This window comes from Anopheles funestus, chromosome 2RL, assembly GCF_943734845.2.
Source record: "Anopheles funestus chromosome 2RL, idAnoFuneDA-416_04, whole genome shotgun sequence".
Lineage (NCBI taxonomy): Eukaryota > Metazoa > Arthropoda > Insecta > Diptera > Culicidae > Anopheles > Anopheles funestus.
In genome coordinates this window covers 69,042,366-69,070,076 of record NC_064598.1, presented here as the reverse complement: position 1 = coordinate 69,070,076, position 27,711 = coordinate 69,042,366, and the positions used below count along the sequence as shown (strand labels likewise).

General features: G+C 40.0%; 1 protein-coding gene across 2 annotated transcripts in view; it reads right to left on the bottom strand.

Moving 5' to 3' along the window:
- LOC125766309 (discoidin domain-containing receptor tyrosine kinase B) overlaps positions 1 to 27,009 on the bottom strand; it is a 230,635-nt gene extending 203,626 nt beyond the window's left edge. For both annotated transcript variants that reach the window (XM_049432129.1, XM_049432128.1), the window contains exon 1: positions 26,598 to 27,009. The gene's annotated coding sequence lies outside the window, so the exon portion shown is untranslated. The remainder of the gene's footprint in view (positions 1 to 26,597) is intronic.
- Between the last annotated feature and the right edge of the window lie 702 nt (positions 27,010 to 27,711).

Below are 27,711 nucleotides of genomic sequence, written 5' to 3'. Positions count from 1 at the left end.
GATAGGGTATAAATTAAAACGGATCACTTCCTGCCATCTTTGTTCCGTCCTTGCGGTGTTTGTGTGTATGTGTCTTTTCTTGTGTATATGACAGGTTTCCAGCCGAGAGGACAAAGAAATGATTTTAAGGAAAACCGTTAATTTCATCTCTGCAACAACATGGCAGTCATCAAACGGTTTCCAAATTTTCTTCGGCTTTACTGCTCGTCAAAGGGCTACTACACCTGCTTCCGTCCTTTAATCATGTCGCGTAGCTACCCGAGGGAAGGGTTTGAAGTAGCAATTTATCATAATCTCGTGGTCGGGGTTTTTGGCAACACTTCAGAAACATGCGGCTGTGGGTGTGTTAATCACTAGCAAAAACGGGATACGATCTCAAACCGATCGATTTAATCAATTTAATGTGTTTCCAAACAAAAGTGAACGGTACAATCCATCGTAAAGCAATCAGAACACATCATTTGATTTTAATCAAATAAAATGGTGCTAGTTTTGGCACCCTGGCGGGAATAAAATATGGTGATAAATGTTTCATTAGCAAACTTTCCTCAGCCTTGTTTTGCGATAGAAGGGAGGATCAATTATCGGAACGTGTTCCGATCATTATCATAAATAATTAAATGTTCAAACAATCATTTTCGAAATATATCTCTCAGCGTTGCACAAAACGTATTATTTTAGACATTCACAAAACATATTGATATCTCGAATTAATTTTTTGAATAAATAAATTGGTAAATATCTGCTAACAACTTCAAATTTATATAAATACTGTAGGGAAGAGGATATTCGTTCCGATACCAAAACAAATTTTCCCAAAAAAAATGTTTAATATAAAATAAATCAATATAAAATTGATTCATAAATTTATGATTAAACTTATTTGGAACAAATTTTACTGTTAGAACTTTAAAATCTATTATAGTTGTAAATGATTTATTAGAATTATACTCAACTACTAAATTTAATTTTCTTCCATAATGAGCAGCGCAAACTATATTTTATATTCTCGCAGAAATCAATTCATAATTACTTACTAAGGAAAACGATCTAATAATAATTTAACGTAAATAACAAAAATCCACCAACAATAAATAATCTTTTCAATCCGGGTCGACCAATGAAGATTAACCTTGATGTTAGTTACCATGAACTAAATTCACCTCGGCACGCTTCGTTTTGCATTGCCGAAACCATATTGAAGTTGGCTGTTGTCGTACACGATTTTTCTTCATACTATCATGTTATCACCGTGTTAAGGGTACACCTAACAGAAACTCATGGCTCGATGCCAAAAATGTTCACTTCAGCCAAGAGCATGGCCCAGACTTTGTGGCGTCTTTCTGACGTACAGTTCGAGGAGTCCAAGCGCAACTATCCAGCAAATGATTTAAACCATTTAAATAAACCGAAGTTTCACTACGGTTGAGGTGTAGGGTAGTGCATGGATGGCGTTGATTAATGTTGAATATCCCTCTCTCTAACAGCAAATGGTACACAGGCTTAAGGATCGATTTTATCCTTTCTGTTCTTCTGCTCCATTGGAAGGTTTTCTCGATGAAGCGAAATTCAGACTAAGGGCACGCCACCACCATTAGCCTAAAACCGACCATCCTTCCCTGACCGATGGGAACGAGTCCATATGTGGCTAGGAAGAAAGTCCAGCTGCTTGTCGACAAAAAAACACACACTTACGAAGCCCTTTTTGATGGCAATGAAAGGTTCGCGGAACCATAGGGAAAGCAGCAATTCAATGGCGAGCGCACATACGTCACTGGCCACCGATCCTACTACTTACCGAACCATTCCCCGTACCAAAATGGCCGAACACACATTTCAAGGGTGAGAATAAAAATTTAATTTCCCCAGTTTGATTTATTATTATTACTTTTGATATGAAGAGCCCGATTCACTCACCGCCCATCGCGGTCGGTGTGTCCTTTTCGGTGCAGAGTAGCATAAATACAGCAAAAATACGTTTGTACGCACACACACATACAAACACCCTCGGCATTGGTCACATACCACGCTGGCCCTCTTGTTTTTGGAGGCGCGATAAATTTATTTAATAAATCATGATTATTGTTGTTTTTATTCATAACAATTTACAAACAAAGAATAGCAAAAGCGGTACAGCGGAGAGAAGACAAACGGGACAACACTGCACCAGGAGGCTAAAATGTAAACTGGAAAAATTGAAAATCATCACCCGTCCTCCATTAGAGTGACCCGACCATCCCGAGGGGTGGGAAGTTGTGAGTGAAAATGGATGTCATGTTGCGTTGCTTTTGATACGCATCACGCAAGGGAAGCTGTGTCAAAATTCAAAATGCCTGTCGTTTCGTAGGGAAACCTTTAATTTCTTACACCATTCACCACGGGAACGGATATTATTAATGAACTTGGTGGAATCGAACTGCAAGATACGGGGGAAAGACTTATCAGTGGCGTTCAAGATTTAAGGCAAACTAACAGCATTACCTCAAATCTACTGACGAATTCATTTATTCACCCTCGGCAATAAAGTTCAATGTACGTCTAGGACAACCACAACATATACTATTTATAAGAAAGAACAGAAAATCAAGAATGTGTTTTAAGTAAATAGAAAACATATTAAGCATCATCATCATTTGAAGCACATAGACAACATGAAGTCCAAGAATCTCGTCTACTTCCTCCATTCAGGCTCACCTTATTCCATTACAATAGTCCCAATGTCCAATGGAAAAACTTCATGGGAAGAGATTAGAACCGTGTTCGTCCGGTTTTTAGTTGCCAAGCGTATTCCTCCAACCAAAATAGCAAATGCAAAGCATTCCCCCTGTTCTAACTAAAAAATGTTGCAAAAAAACAAAAACAAACCTCCACAGAGCCCAGGAGATTGTGATCCAAAATCGGAAATGGAGGAATTTTTTAATTAAATTTTCATATTCGCTTAATATGCGCGTTGCGTTCGTTGATGAAGTTTTTTTGTTCACTTTTCCCTATTCTATTTGTTTTTAAAAACACACCCTATCTCCAACACAATCAAATATCCGCTTTTGTTACGCTTTCCTTCGAATGTTTGCATTTCGTGTTCTGTTCTTGCAAGCGGACGGATACGATTGTGCTTACAGTTTGCCAATATACCCCCCAACTTGTACAAATACCACACTCTGGTCGAAAGGAATCTAGTTCGTTGAAACTTAATATTAAAATATTTGTGCAATTTTTCTTTTCTTTTTTTTTTGCTTTTTGCGGAAAGGGCTTACACGTTTTCGGGAACCAAACGCCCTAACCGAAAACGTCCAGGAAATGGTTTATGCACCGGCCAGTGCGCAACAGGAGATAGCGAGCGCGAATGTAAAGCTGGTTCCAAAAACACTAAAAAGTCCCATTTCCGGTTCTAGACAGATAGAGAGAGAGCGAGATAACACCATGAAGGGTAGCATAACAGATCGGCAAAGAAACAAAGTATTCGTACGTTCGCATTCTCGGACGGTCTGAGAGAGGACAAGGCAAAACCAGCATGAAAAAGTGGTTTGATAAATAACCCTTTCCTGGAGAAGCTAACGGAGCAAACTATGACCAGGAAAAGCAGTCGACCATTTTCTTCCATTTTTCACGCAAAAGAATCACCGAAAGACGGACCTGGTGGTGGAGTGAAAATCGAGAGGAACCACGCAAAATTGAGTGATTAATTACTCGGCCACGCTGGAGTTGCTGTGGCAGGGAAGGATAGCCTGGTACATCTCCCTTAAATGTTTGGCAATGCGAGTAATGGGTGTGTTAAGAATGTTTAAGACAGGGCCGGTGGTGGGTTTTTGGTGATTTTGTTAAATCGATGCAACATTTAACACAAGACAGAGCAAGAACTCTTCAACAAGGAGTATACTTTAAGGCGATTTTTTAAACTATCTGAAACATGTCTAAAAGTTTAGTAAAGTGATAAGCCCACCTGCTATATAAGTGTAATAAATAGTGAAACTATGCTTCATGAATGTGTTTAATTTAGTGTTTTTAATGCAATTATTTTCTCTAACCCATATTAAATACGCATATTTGCTATCGTACATCACGGACACTTGTATAAATAACTTTACACATTAATATTGACAAACTTTTTTTATGTTAGTGGAACATTTCCAGTGATTTTCTATAATTCTCAAAACACCCAGGAAAACTATTTGGTCCATTATAATATCTACTGCTACTCTCCAGTATATTTTCCTGGTAGTATGTGTTGTGTAGTGAAACAAACAATCAAAGGATATGTGTTGCTCGATCCATTGTGTACTACCTTCGTATAATCCTCAAAACTCTACGAATCATCCTTCTACGAAAGGAATGTTAAAAAAGGTAAATGCAATAACAAAAAAACAACATCTTATAAAACTTTTGAGTGGGAGTTTTGGCCCAGATTTTTTTTCAGAAACACGGCTGTCAAACTAAAGTTGGGCCACGCGACAGGTGGGCCCCACTTTTGAAAGGGCCACCAAATAAAAGAATAATAAAAAGGCGCTGAGTGCATGAATACGCTTTTGATGGGTTTATAGAAATTTTTGTATGATTTTGCTACACCTATAGCATGGTGCTAACAATAACATCAACTACAGCAACAACAAAAACAACAACCAAACTTCCCGAAATCAGGTTCACAAAATTGGTTTACGCAACAGGACAGAGTTCTGGCAATTTCTCCACAAAAAAACTCAAAACCATCCCTTTTGCGTCGAGTTTGATCTAGAAAAATTGGATCAACCCCCATGGTGACGATGCTGCTGTTGATGATGATGCGCTTATGACGTGTATCTTAGCGTATACAAAAAAAAAACAACATAAATGGAACTTACGAAAGAGAACAAATCCCGCGCGACCAGGTTGATAAATAGAAAGGAGAGTTTCGAGATTTATTGCGCACGTGAGGTAAAGGATTTCGTCCTGTTTTTGAAGGTATGGCAAAGGAAAGGAAGGGAAGGGACCACTTGAATACAGAAAAGGCACAGCAAGGAACAAAAGCCCAGGAATATAGGCTTATAAGAAAAGAACGCTACAAAAAAAATCCATAAATGAGCCTAACATTAGGGAAATTTTTGGTAAACGGGACGAAAGCAATTTCGAACGCATAAACACACATAACCACAGCGAAGATGAAAAACGCCACCCTTCTTTCAGGACACTAACAGACGCACGCACTGGATGCCAAATGGACCGCGTTGGAATAACGTTTCGTGAAAAAAGGGTGCATATTGAATAAATTATTTGCGATGATTAGACAACCGTATTCATGATTATTAGTTGAGTTTGCGTTTCGCGTCCACGGAGTCGTGTTGTTTCGAAAGGGTGTTAATTTTTTTTTCGCCATCATACCGTACTCCATTTTTCAGCAAATGCCAAACCCTCCTGTTTCCTGGCTGGGTAATTTTGAAATATTTTCCCATTCATCCTTATTCATTTATCAAAATTCAACTGAGGCAAGGAAAGACCGACACAACAGGAACATTTTCACAAAAGCAACCATTCCAGCTAAAAGGATTTCCACCAAGCGAGTTGATCGCGAATTCAATTACCGTCACGTTGAATATGATTGCTTAATTTAAGGTCACATTTGTCGAACGACTATAGGTGGTCCGATGACTTTTTTTTAATACTTCCTGCGTTTCAGCTGCCAAAAATCCGGAATAAAGTACACCAGGACTTCCCTCCAATTTGATCGAGCTAATTTGTTTCCAATACGTACCTGAAAGAGAAAAAAGGAAATTTGTTACATCCGATTAATAAACACAGCAAGAGCTTAAGCTTATAGAAGGGCATGAATTCGAACCATATGGATGAAGAATTTGTTTCTAGCATTTGTAGGTATACATAAGTGCAAAATATATTGATATCAATTATCTTTATACAGACACTTTATTTGGTTTAATCTGTTTATATTTTTATTGCACTGAAGTTCTTGTATTTTCTGCAGTCATTGATGCGTGACAAACAAGCTAATCAATCTTGTAAAATGAAGATACACAGTGACATGTATCGTGCCAAGTTAAAATGTCACTTAAAACTGAAGCACCACTTAAAGTTGCAGAAACTATCACTAGCAAATGTATTGCCGTATTGCAAACTGTATATGTGTGATATTTATGCATCATAATCAAATACCACATTCAATGAGCGAAACGTTTAAATGCCTTCTTCCAGCACACAAACCATTCTAGTACATATTTTCCCACTTTTCGGTTAAAAACACTGCAAATCCATATGTCATGCAGAACAGTTTCATCCATTCAATAAATACAAAACCAACTAACACCACCAGTAAGTCACCCATCCGTCCAAACAGATCCCATCTGGAACGCTTCGCGATCATTCCTCTTATGCTTCTTCAACACCAACATGATTTACTTTCATACGAATCAGCGCACCCGCTACCGGAAAAACCACGGCTGTAATTAATACCGAAAAACCAGCAGCAGCAGCCGCGTCAGCACCGTACACCACTTCCACGAGGGCGTACTTCCATCATCATCAGCTTCATCAGCATCCACGGCTGTGAGACATCTCAAGCAGCACGCAGAATCGTGCCTTTTGTCTGTGATGAAAAGTATCGTATTTCCCGAAGATCAATCAGAAGGAAACAAACATCGTAACGAAAGGACAAACGTGCGGACGGGAACAGGAACCACCAGACCAAAACTACCAGAATCACTGAGCACAATACAACCCGCAGCCTCCGCACTAGCAGTTCGTACGGATGATTTGAAAAATAACTATATTCCCACCCCGGCTCCAAGTCACCTACCAGAGACGGAGACGGAGAAAACATCTTCCCCGGCACGGTGCAATCATAAACTCATTAAGGGAAAACACATTGTGCGGTTAAACGCAAAGGCCAGATCCTGGCGCGATGTGCTGAGAAGAGAATGCTACTCACTGATGCTGCTGCTGCTGCTCGTGCTTGAAAAACTCATCCTTCCTTCCCAATGAAACCATGTCCTTTTGGGTGGCCTTCCGAGCCGTGCTTTCCGCACAAAACGTCTTGTAACGGGGAACAGAGGATAAACTTTTCGGTGATGAATATATACGAAACATACGTTGTGTAGCTGCGGCAAGTTCTTTGCTAGTTTTGCTGCAACAGTACCATCGAGAACGATGATGTTGTGTGACTTTGTACGGGGCAAAAGCCGACGGTTGAGAAATGGCTACGGAAACGTCTCGTTACGACGCTCTCAACCATCGACATGTACACAGTGTAGAAGATGCGCTTACTTTACGAGACGTTTCATGATTCATTGTTACGGTGCAAGGACATACCATACCGAAGGTATAACGTATGGTGGGTCGAATGTGAAGCGTAATGCTTTCCCCCGAACCATACGGTATCCTTATTTGACAGCTTATTCCGTACGGTGCAACGTATTGCACCGGAAAGTTTTGCCAAGTGTGGTAAAGAATAAATAACATGACAATAAATAACATTTTGCTAGTGAATGAAGCTTAAAAACCAAACGATAGAAGTGGTTAAGCAATTTACTTTTAGGGATAGGATCGCTTATAATCTAATTTCTGTTAATTGTACACCGGATGAGAAACACAGTAATTTGGGTCCAGTGACGGAAAGTTTCAGAAAACATGTACATCATATGTAAGAATTCTGTTTTTATTTTTTTTTTTTTGCTCGGTTAGAACGACCTATTTTACCAAGTAGCATGTTAGGCAGTCCATGCTACGGGGAGACGGTCCGGATGGGATTTGAACCCCAGATATCACATTCACCACCTACCACAATTTTCAAATAAAGATTAAACTTCAACAAAATGCACACACGGTTTGGGGCTGACAATATGGCTAAATGCCGTAATAATTAAATATAAATAAAACATAAAACTTAAGCAACTCGAAACTGTGATAAAATGAGGAAAGTTCTTATAAAGCTTACAATGTCGTCAAATTTATATGAAATTTATTTTCACGTAATTTCGATTTAATTTCACTATAAATCCAATTTCCACATTTATCGTTTTTTGTCATTAAAACTGCAAAATACAATGATGCCCTCTAGTAATGACCGCTCCGGAGTGCACCCACGGCTCCGAAGCCGGCTCCGATCAAACGGTTCCGAATCCAATTCCGAACCCATGGCTCCAGAGAAAGTTCGGAAGCCTTCTCGCTTTGGCAGGTTTGATTGTTAGCGAAAAACGAGAAAGCATGTTGTTTTGGCCTACGAGGCTGTTGGTTTGAATCCGGCTTCGGAGCCGTTGGTTCGAAGCCGGTTCCGGAGTCGGTTCTCAAACGTTCTCAAACTTCAATATTATTTAGAATATATAAATCATACTCCATTTGCACAGTTTGAATGCTGTACTTATTGTTCAACCTATCTGACCACACCAGACATTTCTTCTTGTGAAAACAAAAAAATTGTGATAAGCATTGTAATTAATTGATCAGTTCCAGCAGCAGGCACGACACACACAAGAAAAAAAATCAAATAAAAGCATTCTATGCCGTTTGATTGCATTCCCAATTACGGTCACACTTTGCTCTCTCACAAAAAAGAGTAACGCCCAACATTGTGCACTTGCATCACATCAATACTTGAACTGCGAAAAAAATCGATTTCACGATCAAACAATCTAAATATGTCCGTGCCAAATCTTCATCATCACCGTTACGATCGCCATTCGGTACGGATCATAAATGTCGTAAGAACAGGCAGATGTTTTCCTTTACTATTCCACAATCCGCCATGACGAGGGGTTCTTGCTGCACCCCTATGCGTGTTCGATGGTGCAACTTCTCTTGTACCGGTTGTTGGCAACACTTGGTGACAGGTTAGTCATGGTGCAGTCAACAAACGGTCATATTATACTAGCATGTATCTGATCAAAAATACAGGTTGAAAGGTACCGCCGCCGCTCACTAATAGCGACGAAACCGAGCGAAACCGAGTACAGAAAACATCTCACAATCTACCGCACCATAATTTACCGCTGCAGTATCGGTATCTAGAATATGTTTAAGAAATTAGGAAGACAACACCGACAACAGCTACAAACTGAATCTGACCCACATTTACCCCTAGAGACACGGCGACGCGTATGGAAGATAGTCGTGCGTTCTCATCTTAATCTTATCACACAACGAACCTATACTATGTTTGATTTGTATCGTTCCCTTCACTATCCCGGGTTGCGTGTGCCTCATGATTAAGGCATAGACAACAAACAAACAACATGAAAAAAACACAACCCTACTCACAAATTACACCTAACAACTCGCTTTCTCGCATCCGATATCTCGAGTGTGAAAGTGCGTACGTCTATTTGCTTCTCTCATAAGCCGCATATCGATAATTTATTGCTCGATGTCAATCACTGACAACGGTGTTGTTATCTTATCACTGTGCGCGTAATGCAAACAAACGAATGAAACAAGCGCTGATTTGGTTTTTTTCCGGAATTACCATCTTCCTAAAGACCTGCCCATTCTTTACCACCCGTGGAGTAAACGATGGGCGACGCAACAGGAAGAAACCAAAAAAGCGAACCAACCATATTTGATGTACGAAAGCATAACCAAATAGATTGACCACATTGATCGAGCGGAACCGGTGTGGAAATGGCGTGGAAAAACGACACAACCACAGGCTGACAAACACCGTCAAAAGAGCTAACTAGCTCACACTGGCAGGAAGACATGAGAAAAAGACTACAAAAAGCATACAAATAACGGAAAAGTGGTCCTTAACACGATTAGACGTAAAGACGGGCGAAACGAACAAAAAAACACACACAAAAATGTATCGAAAGCACTCGTCGTACAATGCGCAGCCAATTCCATGATGAAGCCACCATCCAGTTCGAAAATCGGTCGTTGGTTTGTTTGCTTTTCGGATTTCTAGTTTACGAAGCAGCAACACACAAAAAATACTCTGGACGAAAATGGACATAACAACACGAGTTGTAGAAAGAAATGGAAGTGTGAGGAGAAACGGTTTTCCATGTTTTTCCGACCGGAACACGCCAAGTCAACTGGGATCTGGTTCCCTTTCTCTAGTCGACTATTGGGGCGATTAGACAACGTCCGCCCGATTAGAGCCCAAGGAAAGATAGCAGTTCTAGCAGGTCATCTATCGGATGTCGTGATTGAAGATCCGAATGCACGTACTACTAATCCTGCGTACAAACATAAGCCTCTAACATTTTGCGGAAGGTAGGGCGGTTGATCGAGTGGTTCGAAATTAAGAGCCATTGGGCAATTCCGATGAAAAAAACAAGTATATTGGTAAGGTTACAGTTTTGCATAGGATTTTGTTTAATTTGGATACAGATTACAACAGAATTAATTTTAAAGCGTTAGAAATTCATTAGTACAATCTCCAAGAAATAAATTCCATACAAAATATACTAACTCTATTACATTTTTTCTTTGGACACTTCGTATGTAAGATCTCGTGTGAGTAACAATTATTTTTAGAACAGGTCTCTGAAAACCTCAACTGTCGGTTACTTATAGTAAAATGCAAAAAATAAGGACAACTTTTTCCTAAATAGTACAAGAAAAAGACTCCAACATTCTTCCCAGCGTATCTTCCCTCCTTAAATGTCTTTACCCTTCGTCAAGTGATTGTATCTTGCAAAGGAAGCTTGCTGACTCCAATTAGGTGTATTAAAGCGCCAGGCAAATGTGTCCCAAGCGTAATGGTCCACGTCAGCTGCCTATCACGGATGAAAGATAAATAACGAACCAGCTGTCTCAAACAACTTCTGTAACAAAAAAAAATCTACCTAAGCAAAGAACCAGATCGCGTCTTCCTGAAAGCAGAAACTTCCTAGCAGCGATACCATCCGAGATTCAGCCTTATCAGGATTTTCTTTCATGCTACAGCTACAACAGCAGCTGACGAGTGTAGTTAAATTTGAAGCTTTATTTAAATAATTACAAGCACACACAGTACCGGTATACAGCGTTTCTAGAAGTATTTCAGCGTTACAGCGTGCTTCCGGTAACGAACAATCTGTAAAATGTACAGATCCGCATCTCCGGCTAGCCAACCGTGCGCTACGAAAGGTGGATTTGCTTGGAGTTTATTTACAAATACCAATCCCACCTTCCAAAGGACTCTAGGTCCACAACGCGTTGGTGAGTTTGAAGCGTGAAAAAGTCCACGAGTGTCAAAAGCACACGCCCCACAAAAGAAAGTGATAGATCTACAGCATAGTAGCGAAACGAACTTCACAGAAGTAAATATGGCTAATGTGCTCTTTCTGCGTCCCCAGTAATCCCAGTTCGGTCAATCAACCGGTGTACCGGGTACATCGAAAATCCTTCACCGTTCCGAAAGATAACCATTACCGTAGGAAAACAACCGCCCCAAACCGAAACCTCCACCGGCAAACGACCCAAAGCAACCCAGAGGTGCCGAAAACTTGAAGCCACCGAGAAAAACTCTGTAACAAATCGTTGACCGTGACCGTAACGGATGCGACATTCGATGGATCGTTACTTGACCTTTTTCTTTCGAAACCCTTGCCCTCGCTTTTATTTCCCTCAATCCGTAGTGCAAAAGCCCACCGTAACCCTAACTGCTTCGCAACTTTTCACTTCAGTTCTATTCTTTAGTTTTTCGCACAGTGGTTTTTCGGTCGACCAAATGAAGCACCCCGAAACCGGTTGGAGCTTCAAACAACTCATCAATACACAAGCAAAGTAAATGAACTACCCATGGTAAATGTTGGAAAAGCCTTTCGGGGGCAGGTGGTAGTTGTCTTTGGTGCTGTTGTATAGAAATCTACCAGAGAGTTTGTCGCACACAGTGACATGCTTCTAAGTTGACCATCTCCATTTGCAACCTTCACCAAGATAAATAGACTCAAGGTTGATGGAGTCACCGTGGAAAAACCTTTTTACTTCGCAAGGATTTTTTCTTCCTTCATAGCTTCTTTGACGTTTGGTATATTTTAGTGTCACCATTAAACCAACGTACCGTAGATGAGATCCGGAGTCTTAAAACGTTCCGGACGCAAATCCTGCCCACGCACGCAATGGGGAAAACATGAAGTCGAAGGATGCGGAACAACAAAAAAAACATTTCCTCCTTTTTCCTGCCCCGATGCTACGAAACCACGGCCCAATTTGGAAGAACGGGGTACAAAAGAAGCTTACCAGAAATGTGAACCAGATGTTCACCGTGGTAGATCATTATGAATAATGAATGAGAACACAAGCAAACACTCTCCAGCCCGGTCCCGGACGGAAACCTACCGAAAAAAAACCGTTGTTCATAGTGACACTATAGCGTTCCTTCTGTGCAATTTTCCACTGGCAAGGGAAACACGATGACCAACCGCGATGAAGGATTTTTTTATGTTTCTTTTACCATTTTTCCATTCCTTACTGTATTCTTCTAACAACTTCGGTGGTGTTCACCCGGCAGGAGAATTCAGTCCGAACTGTGACGGAACAAAACGGGGAGACAACGGTAACAAAAATGGAAAAGTATAGCAAGAGTACGCAACAACAAAAAAAAACACTTAAATTTGTCCTTGGCACCCTCGTTCGGATACGATTTGGACCAAAAATTCTCCCAGGAGGTAAGGATATCTTGTTTTTTTTTCTTTTTTCCACTCTTTATACCGAACTGCCGCAACACCGCAATGCCATAATGTGCGAAGATAAGCTGCGAGTCCTGCAGTGTCCACATGTGGCCCGGAGTGAAGTGAGCAATCAGGGAAATTGAAAATAAAAAGGGAAAAATGCACTTGCTGGCAGCAACCTTGGGAAATATATTGGTAATATCAGACACGATAACGTACACAACGTTTTCCCAAGAGAGTGGGAAAAAGGTGAAGGAGACAAATCGTTTTGCAGGGCACAGAGGAAAACAACTGAATCGAAAGTGTAAGTTATTGGCTTTACGACTTTTATGGCGTTCCCCTCAATGGTGCTCCCTTCAGTGGCATTATGGAGAGTGGTCAAAATCATTAGAACATGTTCTCAAAAGTTTTGGAGAATGTACAAGGGGAATTCGTTTTATTTTTAAAGAAGAATTACTGCAACGATAAACAGCACGTAACTTAAATTAAATAAACCGTTTTTTTTGCTTCCAACAATCATGACTTGATGCGATTTATGTTTCAAATTAATAAAATATGAAAAATCAACCATATTAATAAAACATAAACTTCCCTTTCTGGTGTACAAGCTAACGTTCCAAGAGCAACAGGATTCTACATCAATAATGCCTACCCCTGCTTGCTGTATTTTAGAGAAATTTTATTCAATTTGCCACTTCATGCACTGCTTTCATTACACACCGAAACACAAAGCAAATCAAACAGAAATAATTTTCTTTTCAAGGAAAAATACATTTTCAAACTAATTTGCATACCATTAAAGAACTCTCCTTACAACATCATGCCCCCTTGACTAAGTATGGTCTTCGGTGGATATGGCAGGACAACAACAACAAAAAAACAGAATACAATATGAGACTGGACTAGACCGCCTGTCGAGAGTATGGCGCATACAGCATAATAACCCCCAATGGAACTAATTTTATGATGACAGCGGATGAAGCGAGCACCAGCATATCGGGAGGGAAAAAATGTGCCAATAAAGCATAACAGTCCTGGTCGCCGCAGGATGACGTACACGGGAGATACTGGCAAACGGCAACAGAATAATCAGCACGACCAGCGTCGAAACAACAGCCGTCTGAAACATGCCCGCCAAAACCTGGCGGCACCATTCCAACGCGATATCTCAAACACGGCACACGAAATACCGACCGGATCCGCTCCATGGTTCTGTCACTCGCACTTCGCTTGATCACATTTCGCTTTGAAGTGTTAATTCCCGTCGTCATGAACATGCGCAACCTGGGCGGTAGCGGTGTGTGGGGTTTGAATCATTGCTATTTACATTTCACCTTTCATTGCATTGTTTTTCCTCCTGATTTGATCTGGTAGTTCGCCTGGTCGGCCGGTAGTCGGAGGTGGTGCCGTGAAAGGTGGGATGAAAATATTTCCATTTTCTCCAATTACCTTCACCGACCGGTTGGTCGTATTGGCGTCGCATCATCGTCTGCATTCATCGTTCTCGTTCGGTCACGGTTTTCGAAGCAAAAGGGCATCCATTTGAGGCAGGGGAAAAAAGTACGCCCCAAAGCAAACACTTTGACAACATTGGAACGCAGCAGGTTGACGATAATGCTACGAACGCATGGCAGCATTAGATTCGCACCGGGAGGGCGTTGACTGGAAGTGTGTAGAATTTCCAGACTGTGAACAAAATGCAGAACTTGGTGGAGCTATTTGAACAAGCTAGCAAGGCTTACGGTTTTATAGTTGCACTTTGCTGAAAAGCATTTTATCTTTTTTATATCGAATTACATATTATATGTTATTTCTTTATAAAACGTTAAAGAAATTCAATTTTTTAACAACAAAGAAAGATAATAAATTGAGGATAAAAAAATTGTCCAAAAATAGCTTCAATCGACATAATGAAACGGTAGCTACGGAAAATGGTTTATTTAGATACGCGTTGAAAACATATTAAAAAAAAAGCAATTTTAAGTCATCTTGACTAATTTTTTTTTTGTCTGGAAATGTAAGGGGATCGCATGAAATTATCAACGTTGCTAGGCAAAGTTTCGTAAATTTCAAATGTTATGTTATATTTTTAAGAATATTTTTAGGAAAGATTTTTTTGAACGTTGTGCAAATACATTTCAAAAATATCTATACACATCAGTGATGCAATTCTAAAGGAATGTTTCAAGTATGAAAAAGTTGTATAAAATTGTATAAAAACTTAAGAAACAAAGCCAGTAAGAAGAGCAGAACAACAGTTAGGACAGTTTATAAATGCAGTGTAAGAAGCAAAAGTAATAAAAGTATAATCATATAAAAATAAAAGTAAGTATAAATAAATAAAACTATAAAATAAAAGTAGATAAAATACTCGCAAATGGAATACACTTCAAGACACAATAAATAACATTTGAAATGTAACATCGTTTATCCTTAATAGACAATCGCATCCTGTCTATTGTTGCTCATAATTAATAGCAATGAATTAATAATTTAAAATAACACTTTGGTATATTATGCAACATTAAGTGTTATCAACATTATTACCATTGCCATCTTTATCGTAAGAACTTTCGTTCAATATAAGAATAATCATAATGCTGAAAATGGAAACATGTAAAACGGCGTCACGTTCGTAAACCAAACCGTAAAACCACTGTGAAGGAAACGTTCCTTCACGAAGAATATTGCACCCAAACACGCAAAAGTCCATCGGAGGTGGTCATGATGAAATTAAAATGAATAACGAGTCATGAAAACAAAACACAATGCGCTGGAGAAAAAAAAACACCCATATACAGCACCATAATAACCACCCAAAAGCACTTCACATCCGTCTGGTGGCGTTTGTTGCAGCAAGAAATGAAGCAAAGCTTTGCATACAACGTAAAAAATCAAACTGCAAAACACAAGTTCTTTCCATAACTAGCAAAAAAACAAAGAAAAACATGATCATAAAAACGAAATGAAAGAAAAAATCTCCAGGAAAAATGCATTCAGGAACCACCCCAAACGAGCATATGTCACAGCGAGATAAGTGTTTAAGGCTGCATAACCATAAATGAATAAATGAATGAATGTCATTATTCCAAAAACCTTCCCCATACCACAAGCACTACCAGCAAGGGCGATCGGAGACGCGCACGGTCTCACGGCTTCGGGGGATGCTATTTGTTGCTCGTGCTCAACAATCATTACTCTTATGTTGTGTTTCCTTCCGCGTTACCCGCCAACACGATATGGTGTGGCGGGCCAACGTTAATGTGCCACTTGAAATTCATGAAAATCGCAAATGAAATACATGTTCAAGTGTTTCGGAAGAAGAATGGAAAAAAACTGGAAATGCATCACAAAACATCAATTGTGCATAAGGAGAGAGGAGAAAATGAAAACAAAACATGTTTGTGCACTTGTAATTATTTCTGCCATGCTTTACAGATTTGGATCACTATTGCTCATGTAGATCGATCATTTTTCTTATGATTATCGTTTGAAATGATCATCGCTTTTATTTGAAATGTAAATTTTTAGCATGTCCTCAATGTCAATCTTAGTGTTCAACATAAAATCAAAACTCACTCGACACACTCGATTCGTTTAACAACTTCTAGATGTCAGCGAGATACATGTCCACTGGCATCCTACACCTTTTATGACTTTAAACTTTAATGAAGATAACAACTTCGATCGAACAAACCAACAGGACGGGACGAGGGCTTTACAGGGCAAACCCTTCATCATGCACTCAAACACTTTCCAGACATTCCAAACAACAATCAATCCTCCGGAGAGAAACAATCCCGAGCCCGACACATAAATAATAATCTTCCACCGACACTTAAGCCGCGCTTGACTTTTTAACGACGCACGGAATGTTGAGGGAGCATCATTGAACGATTTTGATTGGAACTCGGACCGAAACAGCATGCAAGAAGACAAACTACGGACCAACACTTGTGTGTAGTTTGTGACCGGCCGTACATGTACGTACATGGCACACCACTACCTAACATAAACATGCTTCTTGTGCTGCCTTTCCGGCTACCGACAATCGCAAACGAAACGACCGAAAACAATAAAGCATCATAAAGCAAACCGTGTGCTACCAACGTTTGCTCCCCAAAACCTCTGGATGTTTTTTCCATCTTGTTCCATCCCATTCCAGCAGAAGAAGATGGAAACGGTGACTCTTCGCGGTAGGGGATTATGTTTAACCCCCGAAAGATGACGAATCATTCCGTCAACGGGGGAATTAGACGGGGCTCGAGTCAATAGTGGGCATGACATTTGAATTACCCGCGAGTTGTACAGTGCTATATACGATTTTTTTATACGATGTGGAAAATAATCTATAGTTCAATAATACCAATTAGAGATTGTTTATCTCTTTCCCTGAATAATAATAATATTAAATATTTTTTATTTATCAGAAATACATAATCCTTATAATTGTAGCCAAATAAATATGTTCTATAGTTGAGGTTCTTTTATTTGATTTTTTCAAACAAGCACAAAACTAAAAAAAAATATTTAACTTGTGTCTTTATACGCTATAACTTCTACCGCCTCTCTGTAGCAAACATTACGACGAGCTCAATTGCTGTATGACAAATATTTGACGCACTGTCTGTCCATCCAACGAGCCGACAACAATTCGCCGAGCCGTGCACGTTCAAATAAAATTATTCAATTAATTTATGATTTGTTCATCTCGCTGCCGGGACGAAAACAATGCTGTTGGGGCTCTGGAATGGTACGCCATTTTGGTAGCCACCTTCACAACAACAACTAAACCAATATACGGTCGCGCAACTTATTTTCCAACATTCCCTTTCTCTTGTTTTTCCTTCATTCACACCCTTCTTCCGTACGAAAGTCCTCAACAGTCCTCTTATCCTACCATTGTTTAGCAGCAGTAGCCGATCTTTGACAGTGACTAGCAGAATTCGATTGGCCTAATCGTATTAAGACAGGTTATCTTGTTAGTGTGGCTTCAGGAATCATGATGCTGTTCGAGAACATAAAGAGCATGAGTCGCTTTTATCCGGTATGGAAGCGAAAAGGAAAAAAATGGGAAGGAAAAGCCACATACACAAGCAACCGAAATCGACGGGCTGGAGGTGTCCGTGGAGTAATAGCATTTACTGTTGTTTCCAAACATTTTCTTACAAAACACACCGACGATACCATGTGCTTGCCAGTGATTTTAATACGCCACCAGAAAACGTTTCATAGTTATGAGCGTAATTTTCAATTTTACTAACACCGAGAGATATCTTTTGGAGATGAGAACAATGTACTCCGGTACTTCACTGTTCGTCCTCCACACCTTACCAAAGCAGCTGAGTTGTTTTAGCACTCTAATGCAAAAGATTACATTCTCAGTCGAACGAGCAAAATCTACATATGTTAACATACTGCACACTTCAAACGGTACCAAGGTACCATTATTCCGTCCAACTTTCCGGATAGGAAACGTTCCGTTGGGTCCACTTCACATCCGTCGGTTTGCCCGGGCTCGTCGTCAGGTTTAAACAAACCTCAAAAGTTACCCACCGATCCATCCATCCGGCGACGAAATCTTTCGTCATTATGCTAAAAGCATTCTCTCACACTGAAGCCGAAGGAGGACGCCCTCGATCAATCAAATCCCGCTTTTCCCGAAACTGGCACTTTCCACACACACACACACACACCAGTTTTTCACCAAACCTGTCGGAAAATGTTTCTTTCGCACACACACACGCAGGCACGTACGTACACCACACCGTCTCCCAACCTTCTCACCGGAAGCAACTCGTTTTTCCACACCTTTTCCTGTGGGTTGGTCGGTTTTTTTGCTCTCGTGTCGGTACTTTACTGCAGGTAACCATCCTTGTACGGATGGCGTCCTTTTTTTCTCTTTGCTTTTCCACTAGTAGGGTATGTGTGACTTACACCTCGAGTGTTTCCATTAGTAGAAATTGATACGTTCACCTTCTCTTTTTCCTCTCTTTAACACTATACCGCACAAAAACACAAAATAAGGCTCAGAAACTAAGGAGGTTTCTCTAACTCATGCTATCCTTGCCACCCGGCCAAACATGAAGGTGGTACCCGAAATCAATCATTTTTCATCCGAATTGCTTTTTTTAATCATTCAAATAACTCGGCCATGGTATAACTTGCAACTCGGAACTGGCATAGCGTTACATCGGTAAGCATCATTCACACTGCGTGGCATTTTCAAGTGTTCAGATACTTTAGACGCACGGTAATGCATTAAGTTGATGTAGTGTATAATGGAGTGAGAAAAAAATGTTTCCACAACTTCCTATGTCACTTACGCAAATTAAAGTAAATGTTCGATAATGTAACAGTAAGTTGAAAATTCAGTAAAGAAGAGTGCAAACATTGTACATATAATATGATTTATGAGAACTATTCAATAACAATAAAAAAATTAAAGAAAATTAAAGAACGAAAAATCAAAACATAAATAAAACTAATAAATAAACAAAACAATCAAATTAAAAAACCAAAACCAATAAATTATGACAAATGCTATTTCAGATAAGCATACATAGCGTATAAAGTGGATTAAAATAAGGTGTATCAAACGACCAATATTTTCATATTTTTCCATTTTCCAAGTAATAAAAATTATTAAAATTTTTCTTTATATTGATAGGTGTCTTTTAATATCATTTAAATAAAAAAAATTAAGTAAAATAAAAGGCAATACCCAATCATATTTGAAATAATGAAAACATTTTTTAAAACCAATAAACCTAAATCGTTGCAGCCACCCAGGTCAATAAAAACTAACTATTAAAATGCATTACTGCAAAACAAAACACTAACTCATAATCGTATTAGCTTCCAAAACCAAACACACCATTCGTTATTGATGAAGCAACCGGATCACGTATGGGCAACAAAACAAAACAAAGCAAAAAGACAACCACGATCCAAAAAAAAGCAACTCGATCGTAAACCGTAAACTTACGCATGACGCACGTGCATATTCAAAGCAGAAATTCAAAAAACACAAAATGTACTGTACAGAATTGAATTCTGTCGCTTTGAGGCATTGTTCAAAATTTTATTGAATTTCCATTTTTATGCTACCATGTCGAACACATGTTTATCGTGCGAACTGAGAGAACGCGCGAGTGTGTTCCAAAAATTGATTCTGATAATAAAAATTGTCAACCAGTCAGAACTAACCCTCCACTTCCCTTTTTCTTCTCATACCTTTTTTCGTTCGGAAACGGAACCAAGTTAGGGATGATAAATTCAATTGTGTGGAGTAAAACAAAGCATAGAAGAAAGGCAGTTGAGGAGAAAAAAACACGAACCTCATCCTACACTCAAACAGCAGACGAAATCCGGAACGAAAATCGGAAATAGCTCGTTGGTTAATATTCACTTGGCACGTCACACGTTTCTCCCCGCGAGCACGCCCGGCTGGGAATGTATGAGGTACACGAGCGGAAGTACACATTGGGTATGATTCATGCCGTACATGTTTGCCTGCCCAACCGGGTACGTATGCCAAAGTTTGGAGTACAAAAATGTCACGAACGCACGGCAGATGAGTATCCGTCGAATGTGTTGTGTGTGCCTGGTGGAACCTTATTCACCGCGAAGGCACGAACATCTTCAATGGATGTTGCGAAGACTAAAAACAAAGCCCCAAAACAAAGCATAAGATGCTCCAGAGTACGAAAGCGATACGAAAGGAAGTGAAACTCAACACAAATATGATGAAATTTACGATCCATCCAGCTTCGGAGTCGAGTTGCTGAATCCGATCGTCTGGCAGCAAATCGCTTGATGGAAACGTTCAGCTTAAAACAATCCAATCACCTCCCCACTTTACCATTCGCCTGTTCGCCGATTGTTTGGAGCAATTGTTGTAAAGCAATAAAAAAGCAAAATCTTTCTAATGCTCGACTGTCATAAAAATGTTAAGATAGAAAAAAGTACCACAAGATTGCACTGCGAACGAGCAATTAGGCGACTTACACAAGGGTCGTCACACTTGTCCGATTATGACGACAGAGGCAATGCAATTCCACGATTTCTTCGCATTTCATCATGATAAGAACTTGCGCCACAATAGAAGGGTAAGGAAATAAACCGTCTTCTGCTCTCTAATCACCCTTACTCACCCTGGCAGGGGAACATAACTCACTAAAAGAATCTAAAAGTTGGAACTTTTATGACACTTCTATTGAGCTATTTTATCGTATGCAATTAAGCTTGTTTCTGACGAGAATAACAACTTTAAGCAACAAAATTTATTCTATTGGAATTAAAAACCTAAAACGACAAGACAATTGATAATTGGTTTTTGGGCTGGAAATGCAATCCTAACATATGCTTCATTACCAATACCTCAGATGCAGTTCCATGTCTAATGAAAAACACTGATACATCTTTGATATATTTCATAGTTGGCACCACTCTTCATCAACCTAATCCCGACGTGTGTCGTTTTTTCCGTAATGTTATGATAGTAAAAATAAATTGATTTTTCCGGAAAAAGGGCTGGTTTTGGGCACAGTTTTCCATGCTTTTTTTTATCATGATCTTCCTGATTCACCCTCCATGCTAACAGCTCCAACCCACTCGATCGGCAAAGATGAAAAGAAACCGACCGAGTGCAGCATAAATTATCACCGCTATCATACCGCGGGGCGTTGCGCTTTGATAAAAGCACACACATACGCCAAGCCGGATGGGTTGTTTGATTTTTGTTTGGTTGCAGGCGCCAAATAACCAGCATGTTGCTGTGCCATCCCCCCTCCAGCCCTTTTTTTAACACGGTACTCGTGTAAATAGTGAGGGTAACATGGCAGGTGGATGTGATTTTCGGCTTTTCGACGTCAAACAAAATCCCTGATGTTCAATAAATGGGTTCCGGGGAAATGAATCGCTCGCGATCGGTGAGCAACACACATAACCCACCGGATTGATGCTTCATTATGATTTCATTATTAATTGTTAAGAGAAAATCTTCCGCTAAGGCTTATTATGCAACTGGGTTTTAATACATATGAAAACAACTATAAGCCATATTAAAAAAACACAAAGTTTCTTTTTTGCTACTTAAACTAGTGTTGGTTTATTTTAAAGATTTTTTTTAAGCAGTAAAAATAAAATAGTTTCAATGAAGTTAATTATCATAATAAAATTTTGTCATTATTATCTAAACTGATGATATATTCTGAGATTTTCCAAAAAAACACAAATTACTTACAACCATTAATAGATAATTCAACTTTTCGTGTAAGTTACCATAAGCAATAGTTGTAACACGGCATTATCTTTAAAGTTAAATAAAAAAATTGAAAAGTGATAATTCTATACATCCGTTTGCTTTTTCTAAGTCATACAATCTAGTTTATGTGGTCGACCATTTTTTCCCCAATTTTCGTTCAATTTCCAATTTTCAATCGCAGCTAATTCGATCACTTAATCCCAGCATCACGGTAATTAGAGTCGGATGCTATACTCATTCATACAAACCCCTCTCCATATGCTGTAACAATCAAACATGGTTATCCATTTGGGGGGGTTAATGCTTAACATACCGGCAAACATTCCAGCATGACATGAATGTCATGCTCTCACCATACCAGCAACAACAATTCAAATGTCATGCTCAGGCAGCAAATTAAGATCTTGCGCGGGGTAACAAAAGGTACAATCCAACCGTTCCATCAGTTGCTCCAGTCTATTACCGGGAGCCAACAAACAAAATTCATCCTCCACCCGGATCGAAAAACGGGGGCTGCTTCCTTCAAAATAACCGATGAGATCATGTTTCCATATCCATTTTTAAAACAAATGTAAATACAGTGAACCACCGCCAGTCGCCATCGTCACACTTCTAGCGTCGTCGCACCATCTTTATGACGGTGATGATGAAGACGAGGGCAAACAAATCAGCCCATAAGACTGGGGAAACTGTCTCGCCATCCAGACGAGTGCATCGCTGCACATACAGCTGCATCCATATGCACTTCTGTTTCTAATTATCAACGCACGCACGCCTGCCTGATTAGGTGCGGGTGTGTGTGCTTTGCTTTGACGGAAGACTTTTTTCTCCCTGTTCAATATCGGGTAAGTACACAACGTTAGTATAACGATAGATTCTTGCACTGCAAAATGTTTACAGCAAGAACCAAACTCTCACACATACAATTTCTTTCTCGACACACTCATAAGAAAAATGTGTTTTGCATTCGATTCATTCTTTGGTTTTCTTTTCTTATACTCCATCTTTAGTTCCCTGACTCACAACATCAATGGAAACTTTCCTAGCGCGCATAGGGAAGGTGGGAAGAGGGAACAAAAACGCGACACCGCTCGACACCGCCACCCATCGCGATCGCTAATTTACTTCGTCACGGGTGTGCACGATGGGCGATGCGTTTCGATGAGTTCATTACCATGAGCGAAGAACCACCAACAGCGAAACCGTGGCTTATACCACGGAAAGAAAGTGTTGTAGACTGTTAAGTTTATGAGAATGTACGGGTACGCGCGTGTGTGTATGCATAATGTACAAGGGAAGGTTATAAGATATCGATTTTTCAACGCAAGACAACCCCGACAAGGGAAAAGAAAGCATAACTTTAATGGCTCTTGGACGTGGACCGATGTTTGCTTTACTAATTAGCTAGCAATATCTTCACCGAGCTGAATGACGACACAATTGGTATCGCCTCTCTCCACTCAATGATGTCGATGATGATCATGTTGATGATGATGCTTTAGAAAGAACAACGGATCAGCCACCCAACGCCTAACTGTGCCAGACATGCAGACCAGCAATCTCTGCCTTACGGTCGGAAGAAAAAAGAAGATTTCCGTAAAAGGACAACAATGGGTCTAATTCATGATCCCGACACCGTGCGCAAGCCCTTTATGTCTTTTATCTGTACACATTTTTTTCTCTGTCTCTCTTCTTTATCTTCTCCACGTGTGTGCCTTTTTTGACCCTCTTAGCGCCTTCGCGAACCATCACCCCCAATGGCGACAGCTGGTCGCGATCTTTGGCACCGTCTTTGGTGCTACTTCTTGGATTACTTCGTTGAGGGTTTTTTTTTGCATGGTGGCAGCATTCTTCGCGCTCATTCGAGGTTTAATTCTGTACATGAGGTTTCACGTACACAACGTCTAAGCCTCCCGCGCATTTCAAGCGAGAAGTAAAATCAACATTTCCTAGTCGCTCGTTATCGTTACACCCTTTATACCACAAAAAGCGTCACTTCCTACACTCAGCTCAGTGTTTGGGTGCGTTTGATAAGCAAATTTGTTTTGCCTTTCCGATGGCAAGCCACACAAGCAGCTAGTCGAAGACGATGACGACTGCACGGATTTAAACAGTAGACAAACTAAATATGGCCTCGTTTGGAAGCGAATGTATAAGCAAGCAAAGACGACTAGTAACTCTAGCCGCATGTTGATAAAGGAATGCAACTTTTATCGGGGTCTTCTTATCTCGGCCATCAGCTGCACCTATTTTTATGAGAAATTGATCAACAGAAGCCTATCGGAGGAAAGCATATATAAGCGTTATTTAAGCATGAAGAATGTTTGGTTGATCGTGTGTTTACTCCAGGGTTGATCGTATCAGGTAATGAAACTTTATATCTCAAGGCTTCGAGCGTGAAAGTATTACTTCATGTAATGACTCTCTTTGAGATTTGTTTTATTCTGCCTTTTCTTTCAAATGCTACAACTTCAAACTTCTTGAGCTTCGAGAGATCTGGTTTTCCAAAGCTTTTGTAATATTTTCAGACTTTATCTAGCTGCAAATTAGAGACTCAAAATGGGAAATTTAATACAGCCACCATCTTGTTAAAATCGACGAACATACCACAAGACCACTTTGTCCGCAGTCTTTAACCAATAATACTGATTTATTATTTAATTTACAAAAATAATAATACTTTTTGAAAACTTTAAAGTTAGTAATTTTTATGTTATAACGAACTTTTAAACATTGTAAAATAATCAATTTAATTTATATTTAAAATTTGTGTATATTTTCAATATTAAGCACTTTCTGAATTAATTTCAAACGACCATCACGAAAAAACGTAGTAGCGGAATATCATTAATGTTATCTGTATAATTAAATAAAACATACATAAATTAATGATACATCCATCCCAATGCTGTATAATTCAAATAGATACTTCATAAACATATTCTTATCAATGTATCTTCTTCTTCTTCAACCATATCCTCACCCTTTCCCAATCCCCGTTCGGGTGACCCCAACTCAGGCGACTTATTGACATATCTTGTCGATCAAAAATAATACTTAAAAAAAACGATGACCTACAAATTCCGTCCTAAACACACAACCCCGCATCCAAAATGACTCAGCTGAAGGCAGAACTGAGAGCTCCAAACGAAACGTTGCAGCTGCAGCAGGTTTACTTAGCTGGCGCATGTGTTTTTATAACCTCCACCGCCCTCAGAGAAGGTGGTGATTCTTCCTCTGTCGATTGAATCGATATTCAAATTTCAAAGTTGAGGAAGGTTCCAACCATGGAGCCGCTTATCGATATCTGTTTTCTTTATTTTTATGTATTTTCTTCTTCCTGTCACTTTTGGGTTTGGCTTGTTATTTCCATTTTTTTTCCGAGCGAAGAAATCCATCCTCACATATATTTTCCGTAATCTCGCCGAAGACGCAGACGACTGCAGGGAACTCAAAAGTACGTGGTTACGTTCACCTTCAGCAGTCGACAAACAGCCACCCTCTCGAACGCGATACGAATCAGCTGCAAATGTCCGTGCCCGTGCTGATGATGTCTATCTCAATTCGTCAAGACAGCCCCGTGACGCGGCTATCCTCCCAAACCCAACACACGGACGGGTGCGTTTGAAATCAAATAAACATTCAATCATAATTCCACCACGTCCCGGGAACGTCAGAAACCAATAACTGCCACGACTCTATCATACCGTGCTGCTTGTTAGGTCGGGGAGAAATAAGTTGCTCTTCAAATCTTTGGTTCTCCGCGTTCTTGTAGTTGCGCCGATAGTTTTTGAAGAACCCAGGCAGAAGCACTAGCCCAAGAAGAAGAACAAACGGCATGCCGTTGCTGGCTCAGCTCGATTGTCATCATTAGGAAGGGAAATCTTAATCAATCAATCGTGAATGGAATGGAACACTCCAACCATACCCAGGAACCCAAGGTCGCCGAAATGGAAGAGACAAACTTTGTAAACGTGAACTCCGAAGTACCACCGATCGGAGATGGTGATTGTGATGACGAAGATATTCTTCTTGAAAGAAATTTCTTATGTTTTGCTTTTTTTCCTCCTCTCTTTTGGAAGCTTTTAAAAATGCATTAGAACCACACCGCTCGAGATGACATTTATACCCGTTAGAGTTTGCTGCACATGAGCATAATCGTTCAAAACCCATCAAACTAGCGCGGGCTGACAAATTATGTCCTTTGTATGCACCTCTACGCTCGTTACCTTTTTCCGCACGCTTTTGTCCATACCGATTCCGGTGTGACTGCAAGCTTTTTTTACGATCATGTCGTGGGAACATGAAAAGATTGTGTCCATGGATGTCCATGTTTTTCTTAATCGAGAAAGATGAAGAAAAAAAAACACACAAACATTTGCTCCAACTCTGTGTGAGTCGCTTGAATGGTGGTGAATTCGATGATAAATGTGACCCGCTTACATCATCGGAACGCCAGAAATGGGATAGAAAGTTACTGGGTGGAAACAACTTGTAGCACAACCATCTGTACCATCCTCCAATAGGGACACCGTATTTATCTTGAATATCTTCTGTTTTTATTTATGCCACGTTATGAGCATCTCGTTTTGATGCTCATTTTCGTAAGGAAATAAATTATGTCCCTAATTCGTCTCCATTAACAGTTTCAGAAGCCAATGAATCAGATTTTGGGCAAACTTGTTTTTTTTTCTTCTTAATGCCAGTGTATTTTATTCGATTTGGAAATAATAGCAGAAAATTATTCACAAACTTACCTTAATGTATATGCGGTTTTGCAATTGTTTGGAGAATTTTCTTCGTAAAAAAATCCTTCAGATGATATTTTTTACTCTTACATACACTTGTTGATACGTCTCCAAAACGTGTTTTATGTTACACTTTGCTTAGTAATTATTTTTTCCCTTATCATTACAGCACGCAAGAACTCGCCCGCTTTTTGCACAATCAATGAAGTATTTTTTACACCTTTTCTAATACCCGCAGTGGCACGCAAACACACAATGGCTTCACTAATTCATCCAATTAATCACTCACGTTACGCGTCAAACACTTCCTCTTCAACTATTACATATGCGCTTTCGCCACTGTGTTGTTTCGTTTTACAATTTTCAATACAATTCGAACACACTTAAAAAAACACTTTCTTCCTTCTACCAAGTGGGGGGGGGGGGGGGGGGGGGGGGGCAATATTTTACCCAAACAAAGCCGATAAGCCGATGTGTGGCTCTTTGTGTGCAACACTCAATTCACATTCTACACCAGACGGGTGCAGCATTGCTGCAAGGGCATTGGGAAGTTAACGCACACCACATTCATCACTAGCACTGGAGAGTAATTCCCGATTTCAAAACCTGCAAACATACACACAACAAAATTAAAATTCGAATTACCACAATTAATTCGTTGTAACCACAACAACGCCACCAACTCCACTTAATTCCACCCCTCCCGGAAGGACACCAAACAAACCCCACGCAAGTCAAGAAATGAAGTGTCAGCTTTCAAATAATACCGGATTGCTTTGATATACTGCTTTTGTGATGGATTTGGGGGCAAAAGGAAAGGCGGAAATTCAAGTGCCAATTTAGTTCCAATAGTTTGTGGTGTCGCGAAACGTACGCTGTGGCTTTGCCCTCACACTTTAAGTCGTACCTCGCGGTTTTCCTCAGCTCCCAAAAACGGTGTGGTCCGGTTAACCGCAAATCATTTGCATAAACCACACGCAATCTCACCGTGCGACCCTCCCAAAAACGGGTGACCTCACACCTACCCCCCCCCCCCCCCCCCCCCCAAAATGGGAGATCGGGCGCGTACATAACACACAAACCGACACTAACCAATCAACCTGCCAATCCATCAACGTGTGGA